This window comes from Lissotriton helveticus, chromosome 3_1 (assembly GCF_964261635.1).
Source record: "Lissotriton helveticus chromosome 3_1, aLisHel1.1, whole genome shotgun sequence".
Classification (NCBI taxonomy): domain Eukaryota; kingdom Metazoa; phylum Chordata; class Amphibia; order Caudata; family Salamandridae; genus Lissotriton; species Lissotriton helveticus.
In genome coordinates this window covers 476,924,541-476,949,384 of record NC_136061.1, presented here as the reverse complement: position 1 = coordinate 476,949,384, position 24,844 = coordinate 476,924,541, and the positions used below count along the sequence as shown (strand labels likewise).

General features: G+C 46.5%; 1 protein-coding gene across 4 annotated transcripts in view; it reads right to left on the bottom strand.

Moving 5' to 3' along the window:
- Positions 1-24,844, bottom strand: part of GULP1 (GULP PTB domain containing engulfment adaptor 1) — a 1,926,496-nt gene that overhangs the window by 1,643,393 nt on the left and 258,259 nt on the right. For all 4 annotated transcript variants that reach the window (XM_078683687.1, XM_078683689.1, XM_078683690.1 and 1 more), the window contains exon 2: positions 5,415-5,564. The gene's annotated coding sequence lies outside the window, so the exon portion shown is untranslated. The remainder of the gene's footprint in view (positions 1-5,414; positions 5,565-24,844) is intronic.

The following is a 24,844-nucleotide window of genomic DNA, read 5'->3' as shown; positions in this document are numbered from 1 at the left end:
CCTGTCTCTGGCTCCTCCCGTTCCTGCTCCTCCCTCTTAACTCCACCCCAACCACTAGACCACATCATACAATCCGACATCTCCCCCCTTCTTAACAAACTGAACTTAATTTCCACAGTGGTCGCAATTCTTCAATCCACCACACGGGTTGGCGGACGGCTTGTTCTTCAAGCATCAGTAGTGTCGAATCCGTGGTGGTATTGACATTGACCAATCTTTTCGGTGCCTTAACCAAGACATCCTTGACTACGGGAGTGCACTTTTGAGAATGCAACCCATTATGTGTGGGCTGTTTATTATCCGGTTCCGCAGTTATCATGGTTCTTTCATGTTGTGTGACTGCTGCTGGCTCAGCTCGGCAGTGGCAGTCTGCTTTCCTTGGTGACTCTTGTTCTGTTGACGGTTGATCTCCTTCGGGAGTGGACAATGTTCCGGTCTTCTTCCGAGCTCCCACCTGTAAGGTTATTTCTCTTTGTCTTGTCGGGTTGGGAGCAGCACTGTTCTTCTGTTCACCATCGGGCATGCCAGACATTAATGTACTATCTGAAATGGGTGTCCTGTCTTGATTCCTGGACTCGTTTGCTGCCTCTGTTTGTGTCTCTCTCTCCCGCTCATGTTTGAGACCGGCGAAACCCCTGACCATCCGGTCAGGTACCTGTTTCTCTCTCATTCGGTGACAGTCGATCTCTGTCACCACTTTTGGTCCTCCTCCCGGGGTGACAGGATAATCCTTTTCTACTTGGTAGATACTGTCCCATCTCTTTGTTTTCCTTCCGTCAGTTCTTTTAGTCAGCCTCGCTGACCCCATCAGGGGTGACGGCATATTACTCATGTCTTGAAATGGCGATGACTGATGAGACATGGTGTCCTTTGGTTCTGTTGTGCGGTCGGGTGACTGATGCCATGGACGTGGTCGGGACCATGATTTTGTTGACCTGAACGATTGGACAGACATACTTTCCGACTCGGAGGAGTCGTTCGTGGATTTCTTTTGAGAACGTTCCTTTGAGGGCATCGTGACTGATAAGTTTATTGAGTCGGTGGTTTGGGATGACATGCTCCTGAAGTCGGAGCTATCTATGGAGCATTCCTTTGGGTACGTCTCTTTATGTGTCTTTTGTGTTGTTGTGATGGAGAGATTGTTTGTTAACCACACATTTACTTCTCTAGTTTGATCTCGGCGCATTTGGTCTTTACCCTTTACACGGGACATCACTTGTCCCTTCTCCGTTTTCTCATTGACACAACTGTCTTGAGTGCACGTGCCCCTCCCTTTTCGGTGTCTGAGTGACTTACCACTCCTCATGTGGTTGGTTTCTTCTTCTCGTTCGTTAGACGTGCTGACGTCCGTGCCATTGGGGTGATATGTCTCGCTGATTGATGCTTCCTCGGACTCATCTATAGACTTTGGTGCATAGCGGGAGGATGCCCGGGGATGTTCGTGTGCCGATTTCCGGCGTTGACGGGACTGGTCCTGTCTTCTGTAGTTTGTCTTGCTTGCCCTCCTGTTGAGCAATCTGCCATATTGTTCATGGGTGTGATCTGACCCGCTTGACACTTCATCTGCTTCATAACCATTTTCATCATCGGTTGACTGACTCTTTGAGGTTGAGTAACTCCGTGAGGTTGTATCAGTATAGTCATCCGTTGACTGACTCCTTGAGGTTGAATAACTCTGCGAGGTTGTATCAGTGTCGCTTTCGCAATCCTGATTCATCCTGGTCTGTTGTGATGGTGACTTGGGGTGTTCCATGACGCTGTGTCTCTTGTTTCGTCTTGGCTCTGATTCACCCGCCTTCTTTTCAGTTTTGTTTGTTTCCTGGGCCTTGCCCCCAGACATGAGGGATGTTTCTCTCCAGACATCCATGTGTCTTGCATTCGAGTGCATGTCTTTCGATAAGTCTTTTGCTTTCATCCGCACTCCAACCTCGGCCCCTCTGATGATTCTCTTTAGCGACCACTGTTCCTGAAGAATCTTGCGCTTTGTGTCTGCGCTTGAGCAGCCTTCGATTATCCGGAGCCGAACTGCTTCTTCATTTGTAAATGTATTGAAATAGCAGTGGGGTGCCAGACTTAGCAACCGGGTGATGAATTTCGGCAATGGTTCTCCTGGTTCCTGCCGTGCTGTATTGAAAGCGATGCGAGCATGATCCACTTCCACCGGTGCATGGAAATGGGCACGTAACTTCACTTGGAGTCTTTCATAGCTCTCTGTGTCCCTTTTGGGAAATGTTCTGATTAAGCGTCGGCCCTCATGACCGACCAGTTGAAGGAGTAGCATCAGACATTTCCTGTCTCTTCGCTCACCAATTGCCTCAAGAAAATCGTCCAGTGATTCCAGCCACCAGTTCCATTCTGGCCCCAGGTTCTGGTTGCTAGTCTGTGTCACCGGGGGTGGCACTCCAATGCAGGGGCTCGAAGTATGAGTTTCTTCTCTCACCGACATGATGGTGGACTGCGCTGGCTTGACAATATCGCAGGACCGTTCCCTTCCTCTTCTTCTTGTCTTCTTTTGCTGACCCTCCCGGTCTCTAGTCTCTGTTTGGTTATCTTCTTTGGAATCAGGTAGGTTGATCATTTATCGTTGCGTGGAGCCGGAGGTATGCTTCGGTATTCGCCTTTGCTCGTGTTTGCTTACGTGCAGGATCCGTGTTTGCTTGTGTCAGTTTCGTTCAAGATTTGCGTGATCCCGAGCTTGTTAGCGTCGAGGCTTGCAGTTGCTTGGGCTTGTTTATATACGAAACGTGTTTGTTTGTGTTTGTTGTCAGTGTTCTTGCGTTTCGTTCCAAGCTAATGCAGATTATCCAGTCACTCAGTTGATGAGAGACGACTTCTTTTATACTTGTCTGCTCCCGCATCTGGATCATTTGTTTTCTTAACTTCTCCCACTTCTGCAACTCTTTGTCTTCCCGTGGTGCTGAGGTTTACTTTGGTACTTGTCTTTGCTCGGGTTTATTGGTGTCCACGTGTTGCTTGTGTTGCTTCCATCTATCTCTTGCATGCGTCTATGCTTGCTTCTTACCTCTGCCGGTGTTAGTTTGTCTCTTTGGGGCAGTCTGGCCTGTCTTCCTTGTGTTCGTGTCCTCAGTCAGGCACTTTCCATTTGCCGCTGCTTGTTGTTTAGATCTCTTCTCATTTAATTTGCACTTGCCAGTGCTTATTGATCTCTTTTGGGGCTCGTGTGTCGCAACTGCGAATCTCCTCGCACGACGCCCAGGGACTGGACACTCCTCGTTGGGGTCCGGGGAGAGCCGACAGCTCATGCATGTCCTTGTGCTTGTCTATGTGTTTTTGCCTCTTGCTTCAGCCTGTGCTTGTTTGCCTTTACACTTGTCAAAGGTTGTTTGCTGTTTTTAGTGTATTTCCCAATGCTTCATTGAGGTTTCAGGCTCTCTGCCTGACTTCAAAATAGCCGCCGATGATCCCTCGCAGGGGATTGGCCAATGCTGCCTGACTTCAAGATGGCCGCCGGGAATCTCGTTTTCAACGAGATTTTGGTAGTTTCTGCTCGTTCCTTCGACCGGAGCCACACATTCACTCGGGGCTGCAGCTTCCCACTCACCACTTGCCGTTTTCAGCCGCGATCCACTGCCAGAGTCACTGCTGCAGGTGAGATTTCTTTCTTTCGTCTCTTGCCGCCGGAGTGGGCTCCCGGTTGGCTTTTGGTTGTCTCTTGTCCACTCCTCACACGTGGGGTGCTCTTCGCTGCTACTGCCGCCGGGTGGGCTCCGGTGGGCACGCTCAAGCCTCCAGGCACGGGGCGAGCTCCGCTCTGTTCGCCGCCGAGGTGGGCACTCGGTGGGCGCTTCCACTTGCGCTTCTGCCGCCGAGGTGGGCACTCGGTAGGCGCTTTCAGCTCCACGCTCCAGCCCCACACGCAGGGCGAGCTTCAGGCTAGTTGCCACCGGGGTAAGCTCCCGGTGGGCACTTCTGTTCTTGTGCTCCAGCCCCACACACGGGCGAGCTCCGACCCTCCTACGCGCGACGGCGCTCCCACGCTCATTTACCGCTCCACGCGGTCATGGAGGTTCAGGGTCGGCTTTTCACTCACGCTGCCGGGGACAGGGTCACAGTGTCGGGCAGCGTCACAGGATCAGCACATGTCACGCTGTGTGCTCGATCCCACCCTCGTCGCCAGTTGTCGTATCCTACGACAATTATACACGGACACAGGCTTGTGTATACTTAGCTCTTTATTCATGCGTCTATCTCTTTCCCCGTCCCTACTCTAACTGTCGTGGTTCCTGTCTCTGGCTCCTCCCGTTCCTGCTCCTCCCTCTTAACTCCACCCCAACCACTAGACCACATCATACAATCCGACAGTCCTTACACCTAATGTTACACCTAATCCTGCCCCCGATCACCACCTGTCACTTGGTACCCATAGCACATTTTATCACAAAAATAGTAATTAATGGCGGTTCTTCCAAATTACATTCAACAGGACAACCGGAAGCATATAGTCTATCATTCCTCATCACTATAAGCTATGAACAGGACAATAAGGTATAGAAAACGTATTTACACTATGACTTCCAAAAACTGATAAGTCCTCTTGAAATTGTGAAATGGTTCTTTCACAGCAGCAATGTACTAGCTTTGTATATTGTAATTCGGGAGACTATATCTATCAATTTTAATATCTGGAATAATTAAGGGCATAAATAGTCCAAAGGCTCCTGGGATAATAATGAACTTCAATTAACTACTTAATCAGCATCATTTGACGACCTAATGCATTGTGAACCTTTACATCGCCATATATCAATATTAAATGTTGGGTACATCATTTATGAAATTCAGATTTAGGCAGCTATCATTTCTATTTATCGACTTGTCCATTAGTACCTTGATCTTAATCATGCAGCTGTCTTTAATCTAAGCAAAAATATAAATGACTATGTGATGTCAATGTTTCTGTACATATACTGATATGACTCTGATATGACTCTCATTTAAATGAGTATTAACTTAAAATCAATGTTTTCATGTAATAAATAAACGTAATTCTTCACTGCTGATGGATCGGAGAGCATGCTTGTGGGTATCTATTTAGCAAAGAGCTACAAATCCTAACATTTATTCTCCTCCTTTTTTCTCCATCATGATTTGCTCCTTATTCGAGGGTAGCAGGTGTTTTAGTTGTCACCAGTAAAGAAGCCAATCCCTCTGTTTCATAACAATTCAGTATGCAACATGCAAAATGTGATATCATATTCATTCTACAAATGTCCACCTTTTAGCTAGCTGTAGTCAGGAAGAACTGCATCATTATAAATCATATGTAGTAGAGTCCAACAGTTTTCCATGTACATGATAACATACAATCAAATGCGTTATAAACACCAAAATACATATGATCAGCATTTGTGCTAGTTCATAATAAATATTCACAGTGAGAAATGATTTCTTACCTTGCATTCCAGTAGAGTAGATATATTCACATCATGTATGACGTGTGGAAGCCCATATTAAATTAGAAATTGATGCAAATTCATAAATCCGTTTTAAGTTCCCTGTGTGTCTAGCCTACGCTTGTATCTGCTTATATATAATCGATTATTCTGTAAAACAAGAAAGGAGTAGTAATTAAAATGAGATATATTTAATCTATTGCATTGAAATTAAGTACTTCAAAAATGTAGACTATATCTAGAATGTATACAGAATATACATAAACGATAGTAATTACTCAATTATTCAAGATCAGAGGTCATATCCCATTTAATGTGGTTATTAAAGGTATGTTTTATCATAAAATATTTTATTAGCATTTATCCAAGTTATAAACAACATGGCAAGTGTAGCAACAGAGTTGAGACAAATAAATAATAACTATTAATGTGCAGTCTCTCTACTGGTTTGTAATGCTGTTTCACTGCTTATAGGTGTTCATCCCTCTCCGATTAGATCCCAGCCTGGCACACTGACACCTACTGAAACATACTTGCTTTGCAGTTTCCAAAACCACCTATGTAAAGAGCATAATAGCATAATACCTCCCATGATGTCTGTTCTCTAGTCTCCTTTAATGTGTATAGGACTTTTGACTACCAATGCTATCTATCTACACTATAACTTCGTAAAGCCTAAGACACTCTAGTGCAGGAATCTCCAAAGTTGGTCCTGGGGGGCAATATCTAGCATACCCACATTCAGATAAATGTAGTTATCTTAAAAAGCTGTCATGGATCTGGCCCTCCAGGGCCGACTTTGGAGAACCTGGCTTTAGTCCATGCCGTATAAAAACAACAAATAAATGTTACACCAATTACAATTTAGTGTGGCGTACATAGAACAATAAAGTTTAACAGAGCTTCGGCAAGCTGTAATTATTTTTTATGAGCAGTCAAAATACAGCCAAAAGCATTGGTGCTCACATTATAGGGTGATAGCAGCGTGCATGTGTTGCTCTCGGGTCTCGGCTGGAGATAGCAGCGCACATGCGCTGCTCTCGGCATCTGAGAGCTTCTTGGAATCAATACAGATTACAAAGCTCTTAATTAGCTAGCGTCAGCTTCCATGCAAAACGCTGGCTTTTGATTGCAAAGGAGGCTTCTTAGTCCCTCCTTGTTGCCGCCTTGTCTCCTTTTGGCCACGCCCACCAGGATTTGATCTTTTACCGGCAGCGTGAAACTCTCCCCTTCATTACTCCCTATGCACTTTTTTCTTTGCATTCGGCATTGGCAAAGTCAGCTGTGTGTTTACTTTCGCATCGCACTTTCACTTGAAGTGAAAACGCGATTCGAAAATAAACACGCGGCTGCCTTTGAGGTGCCGCGCTTGTTGTTCCAAACTGCAAATTCTGCGACAGTTGGAGGTTAACTGGTACGGTAACTGTACGATTAAGCGTGGCTCCACTTCTGGGACACCACGCTCGGTTTATGTATTTATTTTTTTAAACTGTAAGAATGAGCACGACGCCAGCTTCTGGGACACCACGCTTGCTGCTACAAACTTTACAATGCTCTGCGGTGAAGGACAGACTGCGCTACGAAAACTTAGTTTTTTTAAATAAATTTGAGTGAAAGCGCCCCATATGGTGCTTTTCCTTTAATGGTGGCCATACCCTTTTATTTAAACGCTGCTTGCTGTATTCAGCTTACAGCGAGCTGTGTTCAAACAAAGGGGTGTGGTCACCATTAAAGTATAAGCTCCGCATGGGGAATTTCACAATTAAATTATTTCTGGAGGAGGAGCTTCGCGGGCATCCTAGATGGTCGCGTGAGTGAGGAGCTCCCGAGACCCGCGCCGCCCTTCGCATCTATCCTTTCTAAATCCTGATTTTACCGATGGGCTTTTGAAGGCGGACTCTGGCTGACTTCAACATTCTTCGAAAAATCGAAATCGGACGCCTGTGTCCATTTCTACATCGTCTGGACCTTTCTCGGCCCGCTCCGAGGCGACACCGGAGGCTCAGTTGATTTGCTGGCCGGGGAGTAATCGAACAACATCGGCCGAAGGGGTTCCCCCTTGACGGCCTCTGTCTAACTTTCGGTTTCACTTTCTACTCCCAGCGCGGATTGCTTGGACTGTGGCTCAGATTGACTCCTGCCCCAGCCTGGTCTAGCGGCTCTGCTTCTGGCCTTCCATTTGACCACCGTGTCCTCCACATTGTTGACATTTGCGCCCATTTGGCCCGGTTTCCTGGTCTTTTGGCCTCATCGCATTCGGCCATTTTCACCAGGTCGCGCGGGCCCCTCCGGGGTCCCTATTCCAGTATGGCCGCTAGACACGAGCCGGAGAAACGTAAGACCAAGGCATCGCTTCGTGGGGGCCCATCACAGACGAATATTATGGATCATTATTCTCAACTAAAGGGATCCCCCGGCAATGCTGGCCATTCGCCTGACGTTCCTAAGGCTGTACCTGCCGCAACAGAGATATCGTTGCAGGATGTCATGGGCGCCATCACCGGCCTTAGGACCTCCATGGGACAGCAATATGAGGCACTTGCCTCCAAGATAGACACGGTGGCTGTGGATGTTACGTTAATCAGAGCGGACTTGGCAAAGACCAATGAGAGGGTCAAGGAGTTAAATTTGAAGACTTCCAGTCTGACCACTGATGTCACAGAGATCCAAACGGAGATCGGGAACCTGCGTTCCTCTCGGGACATGATGGCCCGTCGTCTGGAGGATTACGATAATCGGTCCCGTCGCAACAACGTGCGCATTATTGGTGTTCCGGAGACCCCCTACTACTGACCTCCTAGTGGAATCTCTGGTCTCGAATTATCTTGCTCCCCCCGGGCATACCAAATTCTTTGCGGTTGAGCGAGCGCACAGGGTTCCGGGAGGGAAAGCTCAGCCTGGGGCTCCCCCGATACCCATTGTTGCCAGATTGTTCCACTTTAGGGACAGGGACGCTATCCTGCAGGCTTCCCGGGACAAAGGTCCGGTGAAGTTCGAAAATTCTACTGTGAACTTCTACCCCGACTTTACTCCATTTGTTCAGCGGCAGAGGATGGGGTTTCAGGGAGTTAAGAGACGGTTGCGGGACCTGGGACTCAAGTATGCCATGTTGTTTCCGGCCAGACTTCGTGTGGAACGTGGTGAACGAACATTTTTCTTTGATCGCCCGGACATTGTCAGTGACTGGCTTGACTCTTTGCCCAAAAGTGATGATCGAACTGAGCACCCTGGTGGTGCGGAAGGTGGCTTGTCCGAGCAGGAATGATGCTGTGGGCCCTGGCGTCTGAACTGCTCTACTTTCTCGGCTGAGTCTGGACTTTGGTTCTTTTGTTTTTATTTTGTAGCTTAGGCCTGAGGGTGGCGGGGGTTACTGGGGACTCTTTCTCCTCCTGGGTTCTTTGTGTAGAGTAGTTTCACTATGGGGCGACAGAAACACTGCAAGTTTGGGTGGCTTCTGAGTCGTACGCAGGGGTGCAGGGTGGGGGGCGTTGTAACGGTTTTCTGTTGGGGGGTGGTGGGGGGACTGTGTGTGTTTTTTTCTTGTCACAAGGCTTCATATTGATTTTCCTTTCTGCTCGTGTCATTTGGGTTCGTGTGTGGGGTGCCCTGCTTCGTTCTCAGGGATGGGGGGGTGGTGAGTTGAGACTGTTGTCCTGGAATGTTAATGGGTTGAGAGACACAATAAAGCGGGGTGTGGTCTTGCAGTTCCTCAGACGCCATTCTCCCGATGTTGTTCTCCTACAGGAGACGCATCTGATTGGTAACGTCTGTCAAGCCTTGAATAGGCGTGGTTATCGCTTAGTTGCTCACTCTGGTTTCACTTCTGGCTCCCGGGGAGTGGGCATTCTCATCCGGTCGTCTCTCCCTTTCGAGATCAACGAGGTGGTACTTGATGATAGGGGGCGCTATGCTGCCCTCACGGGTAGATGGGAGGGGAAGACTCTCTCCATTCTCTCGATCTATGTCCCTCCGGGCCTACAGGCCCCTACTTATGCCGATGTGGGTAAGGTTATGCTAGGGTTACCCGAGGGTCTTCTTATCCTTGGTGGGGATTTTAACTCTGTTGTCTCTGGTACTGCTGACCGTTTTCCACCCCAGGAGTTGTTCAGATCTCAGATGTGGCTCAGTGATTTGCTGGAAACCTTTGGGTTCATTGATAGCAGGAGACTGATGCATCCCACACAGCTTCAGTACACCTTCCACTCTAGAGCGCATGGTAGTCTCTCCAGGCTAGATTATTTCCTGATGCCCTCGGCCCAATCTTCCCTCATCGCTGAGGTTCGTCATCTTCCTAGGGGTATATCGGACCATTCTCCTTTGTGGCTTCGGTTTCGGGTTGGTGCTGGCAGTGCGGGTAGGATTTCCCCCATCAACCCTTGGTATTTCCGTAATCTTAAGACTCGTTCTGAAATTGTTAAAGCTATTGACCACTATTTCAATGACAATGTGGGGTCTGTTTCTTCTTCTGTTTCGCTGTGGGAGGCTTTTAAGATGGTTATCCGTGGGCAGTCATTGTCACTTATTGCTGCTGCAAAGAAGGCTAAAAATGAGGAAATTGTGCGGATTGAAACTGATATCAATACACTTGAGAATGATCTTGGTTCAGGTGTGACACGTTTGGCATCGCATACCCTCAGTTTGAAGCAGGCTGATTACAAAGCACTCGTTACTGATGCGGCTAAGGTTATATACAGTGAGCAACAGGGTAGGCTGTATGACGTGGGGGACAAGGCTGGTAAATTGATTGCGTGGCTGGATAAGAAAGAGAGAGAGAATCGTGTTGTCCCTGTGATCGAGAGGTTGGATGGTGCGCGTGTTACTGAGCCTGTTGGGATCATTGATTGCTTTGTTGACCACTTCCAAACTGTGTATGCCTCGGTCTCTGTCAGAGACGAGGATGATTCCCGGTTACTTCTTCGGGACATTGCGTTGCCCTGTCTTTCAGAGGACGACAGAGACCTCATGGACGCGCCAATCACGGTGGATAAGATCGCGGGTGCTATTCGTTCCCTCCGTTCTGGTAAAGCAATGGGCCCCAACGGCTTGCCCATCGAATTGTATAAGCTGCGACCTGACACCGTGGCACCCTATTTAAAGGGGATGTTCCTGGAGGCTTTGGACTCTGGTTCCTTGCCCGCGGATCAGCGGCTTGCTACCATTGTGGTTCTCCACAAGGAGGGTAAGCCTCGTGATCGCTGTGCCTCGTATAGACCTATTTCATTGCTTAACGCTGAACCCAAAATTCTTGCCAAACTGTTGGCTACCCGCTTGGTTACGGTTATCGGGGACTTGGTCCATCCGGATCAGCCTGGTTTGATTCCTCATCGTAACACCGCCCTTAATCTGCGGAGACTCCATGGAGTTCTTGCGCGGGCTGAGTCTCTCACTGAGTCGGCCATTTTGGTTTCCCTTGACGCGACGATGGCGTTCGATACCATTGAGTGGCCCTACCTTTGGGCTGCCCTCTCGAAGTTTGGGTTCGGCCCGGGATTCATCGCTTGGGTTAAGCTTCTCTATGAGAACCCCCTGGCTCAGGTGGTGGTTAATGGTAAGGTGTCCGGGGCATTTGCGCTCGGGCGGGGTACCCGGCAGGGCTGCCCGCTGTCTCCGTTACTCTTCGCCCTTGCTTTGGAACCGCTGGCTGAGTGGCTCCATTGGGAGCCTTCCATGAGGGGCATTCGGTGGACTCCCGACTTTGAGGATCGTATCTCGCTTTATGCGGATGACATCCTCCTGTAACTCACCTCCCCTTGGAAATCACTTAATGTGCTTTTCGATGTTCTGACCTCCTTCGGGAAGAACTCGGGTCTCGTTATTAATTGGACCAAATCTTGTGTCTACGTTTTGGCTGGGGGACCCCCCCACTGCCTCGTAGATGTCCGATTCAAGTGAATGAGACCGGCTTTAAATATCTGGGGATCTACATCTCCTTGGATGCCGCCGTTCGTTATGAACGTAACTTACTACCTCCTTTTCAGAGGCTGAAGTTGGATGTCGCTCGCTGGCATCGGCTGCCGTTGTTCCCACTGGGTCGTGCGGCCCTTTTTAAAATGATGTCGCTGCCCAGATTTCTGTACGCTCTCCAGAACTCGTTTGATCTTGTTCCCTCTCGGTACTTTCGTGAGGTGGAGGGTCTGCAAATGCGACTCGTCTGGGATGGGCGTGTGCGTATTGCTCTGTCTAAACTTACCTTACCGTGGTACGACGGAGGTATCGCCCTCCCCGACATTAGGCGCTACTATTGGGCTTCCCAGCTGAGTGCGGTTAACCACGCGACGTATGCCCCCGGTCCGGCCCCGGCCTTTGCAATGGATAAACACCTTCTGCCGGGGGGAAATTTCAACAGGGTGCTTTATTCCCGGAGGCTCTGTAAATCGCTGACAGGCCCCACTAAAATTGCGGTACGAGTGTGGCGAGATGCGACTGCGGCTCTTGGATGGACTGACAGATTCACCCGTGCGACCCCCCTGTATGACTCTGAATGTTTGGGTAATTTGTGGCGGACGAAAGGTTTTGATAAATGGCACATGATTGGTCTCAGCAAGGTTGGGGATCTCTGGTCCAAAGGAGACGTTAAATCCTTTGCGGTGCTACAGACCGAATACGACCTGGGGGATAGAGAATATTTCCGATATGCCCAGGTCCGGCATGCCCTATTGTCGATTTGTACCGTGGGGACGGATCTTCCTGAGTCCTCTCCCCTCGAGGATCGTATCCTTGATGGACATGTACCCGATAGCACTATTTCTCTGATTTATAAGAAGCTCATAAACAATAGGGCTGATCTGCTTGTGCGCCTCAGGGCTTCGTGGACCGCTGATGGTCTAGAAATGGACGATGAGGACTGGCAATCCGCCCTGTCCTCGCCTTAGGAGGTCGCCATACCAGCTCGCCTTCGATTCGTCCAACTCAAGATCCTCCATCGTGTGTACGTCACTGGTCCGAGTCTGGTTCGCATGGGCTATTCTACGGATGCTCAGTGTAAGCGTGGATGTGGCATGATTGGCACCTTTTTCCATATTCTGTGGGAATACCCGGTGGTGTGTGAATTTTGGTCCCGTGTGCATGCTGTAATGGAAAGGGTGACTGGTGTTGCGTTACTTCCCGAAGCCAGGCGTTGTCTCCTTAATGTCGGGGAGCCTACTGACTACAATACGGCTCAGACCACCTGGGCGACCCTGGGCAACATGATTGCGAAAAGAGACATTGCACAGCTGTGGGGGTCCCACAGGCCGCCTACTGTATCGTCCTGGAAGGAGAACATGGACTGGTGCATGTTTAGGGAGAAAACTGTTTATCTGTCATGGGGTCGACCCAAGAAATGGAGTAGAATTTGGTCGCAGTGGAACTCCTATCGTGGAGATGTTTGCACCCCCCCCACATGCTTTGCTTCCCGACGTTGCTTTGTCCCCATGATTGACATTCCGCTTAATGACTTTTCAGGTACTATTGCTTGTCTCCTCGCTGCCCCCCTCCTTTCTTATGGTTACTGTCTGTATGATATATGCCGTTGCCCGGAGCACCTTCTGCACGGACCCATGTCCCGCTGTTCAATTGTCATTATTGCCTTGTGATGTTTGTTGTGTTCTTGTTATTGTTTTAATAAAAAACTTTTTAAAAAAATTTTAAAAAATGATTTCTGTCAGCGAACAATACACAAAACAGCAATGTTCCAAGGCCCTGGTGCACACATAGCTGCAGAATGCGCAGATCACAAGTGTGCACAAGAATCGGAAACAGTGTAAGATTGAACAGACCAGCCAAGCTTCCAACTCAGTACTAAACACAGAGAAGAAGGGCCGCACTGAGCTGCAGAGATCACGGAGCACAAGCTCATGCAGGAAGGCTCTGTGTGAGTGTGCACAGAGAGTAACAGCAGCTCAGGGGCACAGTGTGCAGCGAGCCGACACAGCAGCCAGAGAGCAATGTGCATGGAACAGCAGAGTTCTCAGGGAGCCCCTGAGCGCAGACCGTGCAGCGAAAAGAACAGGAAGGAACTGCTTTAAAAAGCTTTTAAACTCCCAGCCCGGCTGCTCTCGTGCTTATAAACAGAGCATGGTGCTGTATGCACAGCTCTCCTCTGACACCAGTCGGACTTGGGACTAGTCGGGCTATCTGGATCTGCGCCACATGGGGGACGGCTCACCTGCCTGCACATAAGAGTGGCCCCTGGCTGGCCCCACCAGAGTGCAGAGCTCCTCTGCCCCGCACCTTGTCTGGGCACCCGGGCACATGCCCCCTACACCAGCCATATCTACCTGCCCCGGTTCTCCCCAGTCCCTCCTTTAGCTGCCCACTTTTAAGCCCAGGTGTCCTTACCTGCCCCATCACTCAATGTACCTAAGTGACCCCCTCAGCCAGATGTAGCAACCCTCTCCAGCGTCTCTGCGACTCACCTTTCATTTGTGTGTCCCGGGGGCGTACCCTCTCCTCTGCCGCCCATTGTTGTGCATAGCAGTCCCTTCCTATGCCCATGTGCACTTACCTGACGTCTTCGCCCAGGCAAACTTACCTGTTTCCCACAAGCGGCCAGGGGCATTTAGCTGCCCCGACTTACCTCTGGCTCTCGGTGTGCCTAGCTCATTCCTTCACCCAGAATTAGTTACCTGGTTGCCTCCCGCCCCACATGTTTGTTCGTCGCCCCCTTCCTCCACCTAGGTGTACTAAACTGACCCCTCCTGTCTCACCATCTCTTCTCTGCAGCCAGAAGTACACACCTGACCACTTTTACTCAGGTACACGCACCCTGTGCCTGGCTCACCTTTCTAAACCTAAAGTGCACTCACCTGCCTCGTATCCTTCCATGAGCGCTCTTGTCCTCACACACATGCTCTCTTCATGCAGCTGAATGTGCCTGCTAGCGCTGCTCCCTGCCCGCTGTGTACTTATCTGCTGCCCCCGGATGCAAAGGTGTACTTACCTGTAACCACTGCACAAGGTGCATTCACCTGCCACTGGTCGCGGGGTGCGCGTAGCTTTCTCCTGCTCCCTAGTGTGCCTTTCCCCCTCCAGCTCCTGGTGGTACCAAGCCCCATTTCCATAATTGCAGGCTCCCTCTCCCTGGGGATGCATGCCTGTATCCTCCTACTACTCGGCCTGCTGGCCCTGCTCAGTACCGCTGTTCGGTACTGTGAGGTTCTGTGCACTTTATGATGCCGCCACTCTTTACTGTACTGCTCTGAGTACTCTACACTGCACAGCCAGAACGGCAACTCTCTCTGTAGTCCTGTGCACATCCCTTTCTACACAAGCAGTGTGCGGCCTATCACTTGAATTTGTGGCCTTTAACAACCATTACTGCACTCTATAGTGGGCTATAGTTCTCCATTTTACTACAGTTTCTAGAGTGGCAATGAAGTGGTACAGCACTCTACCGGTCTAGTTTATATATTTTGTGCTCTGCAGGTACTGCCCCAGCTCTTTAGTTATGTGTACCATTCACAACAAGAGTACATAACCACAGCTGTTTAGTGCTTCAGAGATGCATTTTAGAATGTGGAATTATCAACAGTTTTTTTTTGTACCTGTGGAATTTCTCTAGGCTGGCACTCCCGGGCAGAGAAAATACACACAAAACTACAAAGAGGAAACATGTAAAATGGTTGGAGATAACAAGACAGGTTAGCAGTCTTGAGGTCAAAAACATACCAATGGATGGAAAGCTTTACAAAAGTTGCCATGTTTTAGCCTTTCCCACATTTGTGTGACACATTTAAAAAAAAAAAAAAATCATATTGGAAAAGGTATCTGTAAACAAATCAAATGGAGTGAAGAGGTGCTGCAGAGCATGGGTTAACAATCCTCTGGCACAACTTTACACAAACCATAGAGGCCCAACTCAATTGGTTCAATCTAAGAACCCTCCTGTTAACCCAAGGAAACAAGCATTTCCAATGCAATAGGTCTTGCATTTACGCGAGTTTGAGCTATGGGCATTGTAAATCACAATGCCTTTTGTTTTAAGCCCTTAAATGTTTTCACATGTATGTTTTATGATACGTAAAGTATATGCTATATATGTGCAATACTTTTTTCTTATGCAAATTTACCAGAGAAAAATATTTTGAAGGTATTACAATAAATATGAGTACCTCAGTTGCTCACCTGTTCAAGTATTTAATGATTTTTTCACATCCCTCCTTCTGCCACGGTCTCTTAACAGTTTTTGGGTAAAATAATTCATAACAAAAAGATTTGTGAATATGCATATGAATACAAAAGGGGCTCTGACGTTTAACCAAGCCTAGTGCGCAGGTGCAGAATGTGAAACTGTACGGTTAATATGGATATGTTTACATGTAGTCCGTCTCTCTGGGTTCGGCAATGGGCAGAGAATGGGACAGAAGTCGGAAGTGGTAAGTGAAAAAGGGCAGAATCGCTCAGCGCCATAGTAGGGCAGTCATGATTGGCGGCCAGCCTCGGCTAGTGTCTGTGTTCTGGAGCCAGCAAAGGTCCGGTGGGTCAGTATGGTCCGGGGTTCTGTTTTGTAAGCGCAACAATAAAGCAGGGACGTGCACAGCAAACCTTGGTTTACAGTCTCCATAAACTGAATCCATGCCTTATAGTATTTCCGTTCTAGATATTAATTTTCTAACCGTATAAGCAAACATTATATAGATGCCATGCCAGTGAGACTAAATGAGCCACAATAAAACACGTGCGGAACAAGTGGACATATAAAATGACACTTACGCATTTAATATTAGAATACCGAGCATTAAAAATGCAATAGGTCTCGCCTTTCAGTTAAAGCCATTTGCTTTGCTATACAATACCATTAGCAAAGCAAATGGCTTTAACTTAATCAAAGGCGAGACTTATTGCATTTTCAATGCTTCTTCTTATGTGTTATGTGCAATCCTCATTAGGTATATAGATGCTTCAGTTAGTGAACAGCTACCCATCCCTTTTTCGCTATTTGTTTATATGCGGCACTGTTGTGGAAATCTAGCCCTCATCCAAGTCAAGTTTGGCTAGTAGAAAGACCACGATAATCAGCATTTTAACTCATTTGGTGAAATCTAAGTTGTTAACTACACCCAAAATGGCGGCCTAGGGGTCGGCACCACTATTTTGTGTAAGAGCATTGCAAGGCATGTCGGCAAATAACCACAGCACAGTGCCACAAAAATGGAAGGGTACAATACACCTTATGAAAATACGATCAGGTGGAGCTTTGCCAAAATGACAACTTCCTGTGGCACTATTTTTGCCTCAGTCAATTCTACATCAGTCAGGTTTCCTTATCTTTTTTCCATTTTTCCCTAAAGGGGTATTTATAATTAAACATCTTTGTCTCAGCAACACTCGCTCGGATTAAAAGGATTTCAACAATCAAACAATCAGCTTTGCCTCTCGGGGCTACATTCCAGAAATGCACAAATGGTTGGGGGGTGTGTCCCCATGGCATGTTTTAGTTTGAAGGGATTCTCCACAAGAGATAAATATTGAAGCGGGACAGTGAAATTAAACCAATAACCAAAAGAAAAAAGTAAACCTGCCTCTGAGACTAGCTCTAAATATAAAGTCAACAGTTTGTATAGGCCTCACAAAACAATTCAAAACATTAGAAACATCTCAATATGTTTTATTTGTATTTCAAATGTTCTATTTTTCATATACATTCTATTCACATATATACTATATAAACACATATTACACGAATCAACCATATAGCTTCAAAAACTCCTAGACTCTCCACAATTCAGAATAAATATCACACAGCCACTCAAATTTCACAAATGCCACTCATACCAAATCACTGCAATCAATCAATCATAATATAAAATATATCATGTAAAGAGTAATTACACAGAACATCCTTTTCAGTCTTCCTGAGAATAACCATAGGGCCAAACTATCAAAATGATCTTTATTTAAGTCAATTCTTCCCCAAAAGTACATCCATAACTCATCCGTTATTTCATTTTGTTACATGTGGTGTATATATCAGGCGCGGTGCGTCCATTGGGGCGTAGGGGCGTAGCCCCACTAAGCCCCATGGACCAACCGCGTCGTCACTAAAAGCCAAATACAAATATTTAAAAAAATCGCGCTATCTGCCGGCCGGGAAACCGGGAGACACCCAATTTTCCCGGAGTGCGCAGGGGGGTGGGGAGGATGGGCCTGCTGCAGCTGCGCAAGTGTATTTTTGGGCACAAACATGCCCGCGCATGCGCAGATCGTTTTCCTGTGAATTCCCCCTTAGAGAGAAGACCAGGGGGCAGGCCGCAGCCCCCGGGGTTGCACAGGGCGACTGGGCGAGGAGTCATGGTGCCCCCCCCAGCCAATCCTGGCGCTACATACAGCGCCAGGATTGGCTGGTCAATACATAGCCCGGGTACATAACCCCCTGTCTAGGGGGGGGCAGAGCTCTCTCTCCCTCCCTCGTACTGCGGCCTCTGTTTGTATGGGCTTTGTTTATGATGCACAGAAGCATCAGAAGTTATCTTTTCTCTTAGGATGCCTTGGTCTAGCCTACCGAATTGAAGGAATCAAAAATAAAATCGAAAGTAAAATTCTGTACAAAGGGCCATTTAAAGAGCTGGGATGTAAAGCCCTTAAGGCATGTCTGCTCTGCCTAATTTGCTGCCTAATGTGGCACAAGAATTCTGCGTGGTCTCTGGCTTAATCCTGGCAGATTCCTGAAGGTCAATAATTTAAATAAATGCAGGCACATAAAATCACATAAAAAGCCACATATTAAAAAATAACAGAGAATGTCCCAAGAATAAAAAAGCCAATGTACAAATGTAAAGTGATATAGTGCAAAAAAATGTGCTGTGTGCAAAGTGCAAAAAAGATATAAATTTTCCGCAAATTATTTTTTGCTAGCTCACAATAAGCTAGTGTCTCGACATGGGTTTCTCATTGCGAATGCGAAGATCAACATACATATTTTTGTACCTATATATATGTACTAATGGCCCTTCTTTCAATTATATTATGTGACTCATTTGGATATAACTGTATAAATACATTTTGAGTCTTTGTTGAGGGACATTTAATTCCTACATTATTACTGGAGCCCCAGTAATCTAACTGACTTTCGATGTTATTAGTCACATATAAAGTGCTATATGCTGAAACAGAGTTTGTGTGTGGGAATCCAAGGTTTGAAAGGGTAATATCTGTTTAAATACCCAGGTAATATGTGTCACAGTTTTTAGAGGTTTAGCAGAACGAAAAAGATGTTTTCCCAGGTTTATACTTCAGTTACTAAACATTCGCATAGATAAAGATAAAAGTGGTTTATCTTTAATTTAAGCAATCAATGTATACAAAGATTCATACAACCAGATTAGTGCAAAATATAAGCTTAAAATTACATCTAAAATAGATAAAAATTAGCTTGTGATAAAAATTGCATAAGACGGTTTGTATAAAAGGTACATAAGAATATACAAATTGTTGAATAAATATACAAATATCCAATAAATAAAGCATAAAACTTGTTCTACTAAAACCTCATATTTAAAAGACATCATGAGATAACATTTGATCAGAAAGTTAAAGGCATGTAAACAAATCCTCAGACATATTCAAACCTAACGGCTGCTTGGTATTTAATTCTAGAATATATCTTGTTTCTAGTTGTCGTAGTCTTTCCTCTCTGTTACCGCCCCTCCTACTTGCTGGAACAGAGTCAATTACAAAAAGTCTCAGATCACGGCTATTGGATTTGTGTTTGGTTTTGAAATGCCTTGCTACTGGGTAGGTACTATCTTGGTTATTTATTGCCCTTATAAGTTGTAAGATTCTCTTGTGTACTTGGAGTTTTGTACTCCACACATACAATAGATTACAGGGACAGGATAAAACTTAAACAGCAAATTCTGTTTTACAGGTCAGTAGCTTATTGATTTTGTGTTCTTTCTGATCAAAGGGTGAAATATATGATGTTTTCTTTGTACCTTGTTGACATGCCTTGCAGACTTTGCAATTGTAGAATCCAGTATGCGTTTGTAGCCAATTGGCTGATTCCATATATATATATATATGAAACAAAAGTCCTGACCCTCCAAATCCGAGTGTAAGGATTGCAGGCTGGTTCCACAGGAGCGTCAGGAATCCGAAGAGTAGTCCGCAGCCTTCCCCTACGGCCTTCCGACTCTATCAAGCACTAGAGTACGAGAGACACGCCAGGGGAAAACAGGGAAACAAAACAAGGAAAGATGGGGAGAGACACAGATGGTGGATGGTGACCTCCAGTGGTGGCTGCGGGTATTCAACAAAGGGAACCGGATATCAGGTAGGCTGTAACGAAAAAAGGGAATAAACACACTATCTATAACCCAGTAACTGGAATACTCTAACATATATGTACACAACACCTGTCACATACCCCAAGTTCTTAACGTGTCGCGGATGTAACATAAGAAGATGCAAATAAGGTACAGCGTCTGGAGCTGGGTTAGAGATGACACAATGGTAAAATGAGCACGTGTAGATTAGATACTGTACTTAACAATATAATCTAGTTAATTCCCTTCTTACTTCAATTGTTGTGTAACACGCCCTGAAGAAACGTTCACTACTGTATTGCAAGAAAAGAACCTTCAGCCCACTTCTTCCGCTGATGTTTATAACCATCTAAGTAAACCAGAGAGGAATATTCAGAATTTACATAAGATCCAATAGTAACAAAAGAAGTGGTAGCGCATAAGCGCTCTTACCGTGATTCCCTGTAGTGTAGAATATATGCACCCACCCTGATCCACGCAAGTATATCACCAAATACCAGGGAAGTGAACATCCAGTATAAAAATCAGGAATCTTGAAGATATACTGGTAACAGGAGGGACGTAGGAGAAGGAAAGGAATGTGGACAGACAATAAACACTAACTAACTAACTAAGCGGGAAATCCCAGAGGGATAGGGGATATGCCTGCACCTGACAGCGGAGAACAAGCCCGGCCGTCGATGCAGCAAGTAATGATCAATGCCTGCACGGGACAGCGGAGAACAAGCCCGGCCGTCTATGCAGCGAGTAATGATCAGTGCCTGCACCGGACAGCGGAGAACAAGCCCGGCCGTCGATGCAGTGAATAATGATCAAGGAGGAAAGAAAAGATGAGTCTTACCGGATGGCGGAGTCAAACCCGGCCGCCAGGCAAGACTCAGGGACCAAACGGGAAAAATGGAAGGATTCACGCTAGGGCTGTGAACCCAAATACCTATGTGGGGAGAAAGGCTGAGCCAAGCCGGATGGCGGAGCAAAGCCCGGCCGCCGGGCGAGGCTCCAGATAAGGGGAAACTAGGCGTCTAATAAGTACGCCCAATGGCAGCGGAATAGCTGCAGCTTCGAAGCGTAGGTACGGAGCCCGCAAAGGAGCGCGGGGGCCGCAAAACGCTAAGCTCTAGAAACAACAGGCAGAATCGAAAACAGGAACTGCGGAGTCCGGAAACAGGATACGGAAACAACAGGAGCTTGACGCAAGAACGTGAAGCGTCGTTCTCTGTTTCCTGATTCTTTAAATATCCCGTGTCTTAAAGGGACAGCGTAGGGGAGACCCGAGGCATGACACCGAGGAGGGATTACTCGCAGGCACAGACCACCTTCAAAGAGGTACATGAGCTGGTTTTAGAGTTTCATCGTACAATTTATTCTTCACAGACAAGTGTCCACCTCAGACGCGGTTCGATCGCCTCCGCGATCTTGATATATATATATATATATATATATATATATATATATATATATATTCACTGAAAAAAACATAGGTTTCAGGGGCGTTACAGTTAGTTGGACATTTCACTCGTACAAAACCATAGAAATTCCACTGTTATAGTTAATTCAGCTAACTATAACTTGGACGACCGCAATGCACTGCTGATGACGTCACATATTACATCACTCATGACATGGTCAGTGATATCCCTCATGACATCACTGATGACATCTCAAATGACATCACTGATGACATCATCCAGTGAATGTGTGTTTTTCTGAAAATTAAATGTTTTATATATGTATATCTCAAGGTCGATGGAAGAATAAATGGGTATATAAGTGTCTAAATGGATGATTTTTTTTGTAAAATTGATTGTATAACTGACTGATTAAGTGTAGCTTAGTGAATACATGAGTTAGTAAGTAATGTTTAAATATGAATTTTTAAGGTTTTTTAAATGCTAATTTCTAACTATAACGTGCCTGAAACCTATGTCTTTTCAGTGAATATATATATATTTATTATACTATGTTTACATGTGAAAATGTCTTGGTCTGCCTGTTTGCCTCGGTGGCACAGAAAAAATGGGTGGAACTGATGTCAGCACGCCGATGAGGTCCTCTTATGGCTCCGATGCCGCATACGGTGTTGTGAGCGGAGCCGTGCTATTATGACGTCCTCGTTGACGTGGAAGAGCTAGGAAAGAATATCCGTGGAATGCTGGTGCAGGGGATACTCACCTCAGTGTTCAGGCTAGTCCTTTGGGAGGACCTGTTTATGTTGCCACTCCAGAAACCGAAATTAGTATTCCGCAGGCAGAGACCCTGAAGATGGCACACGAGGTGGGGTGCCCAGTCATGAGCACCAGCGGGGCAGCGAAGTGACAAGCACCACAAACCACAAAAAAGGTAACGATGGCACTGAATAACACAGGATCTTCTCTTTGTATCTGGCAGGAACAACGAAGTTAAAATGCCCTAGTACCAAAATGTAGAATTTGTGCTACAACGGTCTTCAAGAGGACCTGTGATGCCGCTTCTGCCTCCCGTACCCGGAAGGCGGCACATGGGTCACACGGTATGGTCATACTCGTTGACCTCTCATGGCACTGCTCCACACTTCAGGGAGGACGCTTTCCATTAGCTATATTTTCTAATGACGTGTCGCGCCGGCCCCGTTCAACAACAGAACTCCTTTAGATCCAAACAGATTCGTCCACTCTCTCACCAGAAGTGAAACCAGGCCACGCTGACACTTTCACAATACAACAGCTGGGAATGCACTTTCTAGTAAAAAAAAACATTCCTTCCTCCTAATTAATCAAATAAACATCTCACTGAAGAACAGGCGCCAGCTTTGATCAGTAAACAGCTGTTACAACAAGTTTTTTACTTCACGATACCATTACAACGCATGCATTTCCATACAAGCGTTGTACATCACGGAGTCATTACTACGCATGCCTTTACAATGAATTTTGTTGTAAAGGTATGTATGGTAAATGACCATGCGTTCTAAAAAACATGTAGATGATCCACGTCGTTGTAAGGAAACAGAGGCTGTTCTGTTTCCTCACAACGAAGTGCACCGCCCCTCAGAGATGACGTGACGCAGGAACCACGAGGAGAGAGGAACCATGAGGAGTGAGAGGTAAGGTGGATTGGGCATGGGGTGGGGGTTCTCTTCTAGGGTTTAGGGTAGTGCAGTGGTGTTTGGGTAGTGTAAGGGGTCATGCTGGGGGTAGTGTTTTAGGGTTTAGGGTAGTGCAGTGGTGCTTGGGTGTGTTGGGGGTCATGCTGGGGGTAGTGTTTTAGGGTTTAGGGTAGTGCAGTAGTGTAGGGGGTCATGCTGGGGGTAGTGTTTTAGGGTTTAGGGTAGTGCATTGGTGTATGGGTAGTGTAAGGGGTCATGGTGGGGTAGTGTTTTAGGGTTTAGGGTAGTGCAGTGGTGTTTGAGTAGTGTAGGGGAACATGCTGGTGGTAGTGTTTTAGCGTTTAAGGTAGTGCAGTGGTGTTTGTGTAGTGTAGGGGGTTGTTCTGGTGTAGTGTTTTATGGTTTGTGGTAGTGCAGTGGTGTTTGGGTAGTGTAGGGAGTCGTGCTGGGGGTAGTGTTTTAGGGTTTAGGGTAGTGCAGTGGTGTTTGTGTAGTATAGGGGGTTGTGCTGGTGTAGTGTTTTATGGTTTAGGGTAGTGCAGTGGTGTTTGGGTAGTGTAGGGAGTCATGCTGGGGGTAGTGTTTTAGGGTTTAGGGTAGTGCACTGGTGTTTGTGTAGTGTAGAGGGTTGTGCTGGGGGTAGATTTAGGGATTAGGGTAGTGCAGTGGTGTTTGGGTAGTGTAGGGAGTCGTGCTGGTGGTAGTATTTTAGGGTAGTGCAGCTATGTTTGGGTACTGTAGGGTGTTGTGGTCGGGGGTAGTGTTTTAGGGTTTAGGGTAGTGCAGTGGTGTTTGGGTAGTGGAGGGGGTAGTGTTTTAGGGTTTAGGGTAATGCGCCCAACCAGCCACAATATCCGTGGAGAAAGGGGATCCTGACTCTTTTGAATGCTCCACAAAATGAATAATTTGGGTCAGGGGCCGTAGCACGTCCCAGACCTATCAATTCCTATCTTGGGATCCCTCATATACTTGGAGAAAAAGGTACATAGTTTCTCATCAATTTCAGGTGTGTGTGCCACCTTCCCCTTCAGTGAGGGCCTGGGGCATTTTCCCCTCATCCTATTCCTGACCTCCCTTTCAAGGGGTTGCTGGATTTTCTCCACCACATACTCTGCCACTTTGACGTCAGGGGTCCACTCCGCCGACCTAGGATGGTAAATTTGGGTAGGCTTGAATATGTCCGAGTGGACCCCGTCCCCAACCGGGGTCCACTCGGAGTGGGACTCTGGACGCCAGGGACGCCCCGAGTCTTTATCCTCATCGGAGGAGAAATCATCCTCCGATACACCCTCTCCCTCTAAGGGAAACCCACCGAGGCAATAATGCTAATAACGTGAACAAGAAACCGCTATACAAACAGCAACAACGTCAGATTAAGCCAAGAAAGTAAGGAATGCACTTACCTGACGAGCAGTGAAGAGAGAGGAAGCGGAAGGGACGTCACGATATTATATACGATGGACTGTGATATGATTGGACTATAGTTGCCTAGGAGACTACCCCCCTAATGTTTCATGGTTTGTGTAGTCTTTTGTTTAATGATTGTTGTGTTATGTTTTCTTTGAACTGCTATGCAAATAAAGTGAGGAAAGATCTGCATAATCCTCGCCTCTGTCCTGCCATAGAATTTATTAAACTTTATTTGATCTGATTTAGAAACATAGATCATAAAAGTGTACATAAAACAGTAAATCCTCTTTCCTAATACAATACAGTGAGAATTAATTAAAACCAGTAGGTAAAAACGTGTGTTATAAAGCCCGGTTCAGAGCAACTTCAGGTTAACAGAATCGTAAAGTTCAATGTTTTGCAAGATCAATCTCATGTACTTCGTGCAAAATACGCAATAAGGGGTCCAAGTAAGATGTAACACTCCAATACCTGACCAGTCTGTACTATATAAAACTGCAGAAAAACTAAAAATAATAAGTGTTTTGCACACTACTGTCATTGGGCTATATGTGGGCTACATCTCAGTGATATTTGTGCTACATTTGGGCTCTTTTTTCTCTGGTGGCCATCTTGATAGACTTATTTGTTATGAAGTTTCCTAATTTCCTCATTTACTGCCGTCTCCTCAGTAGGAAATGCTTTCAGTTTTT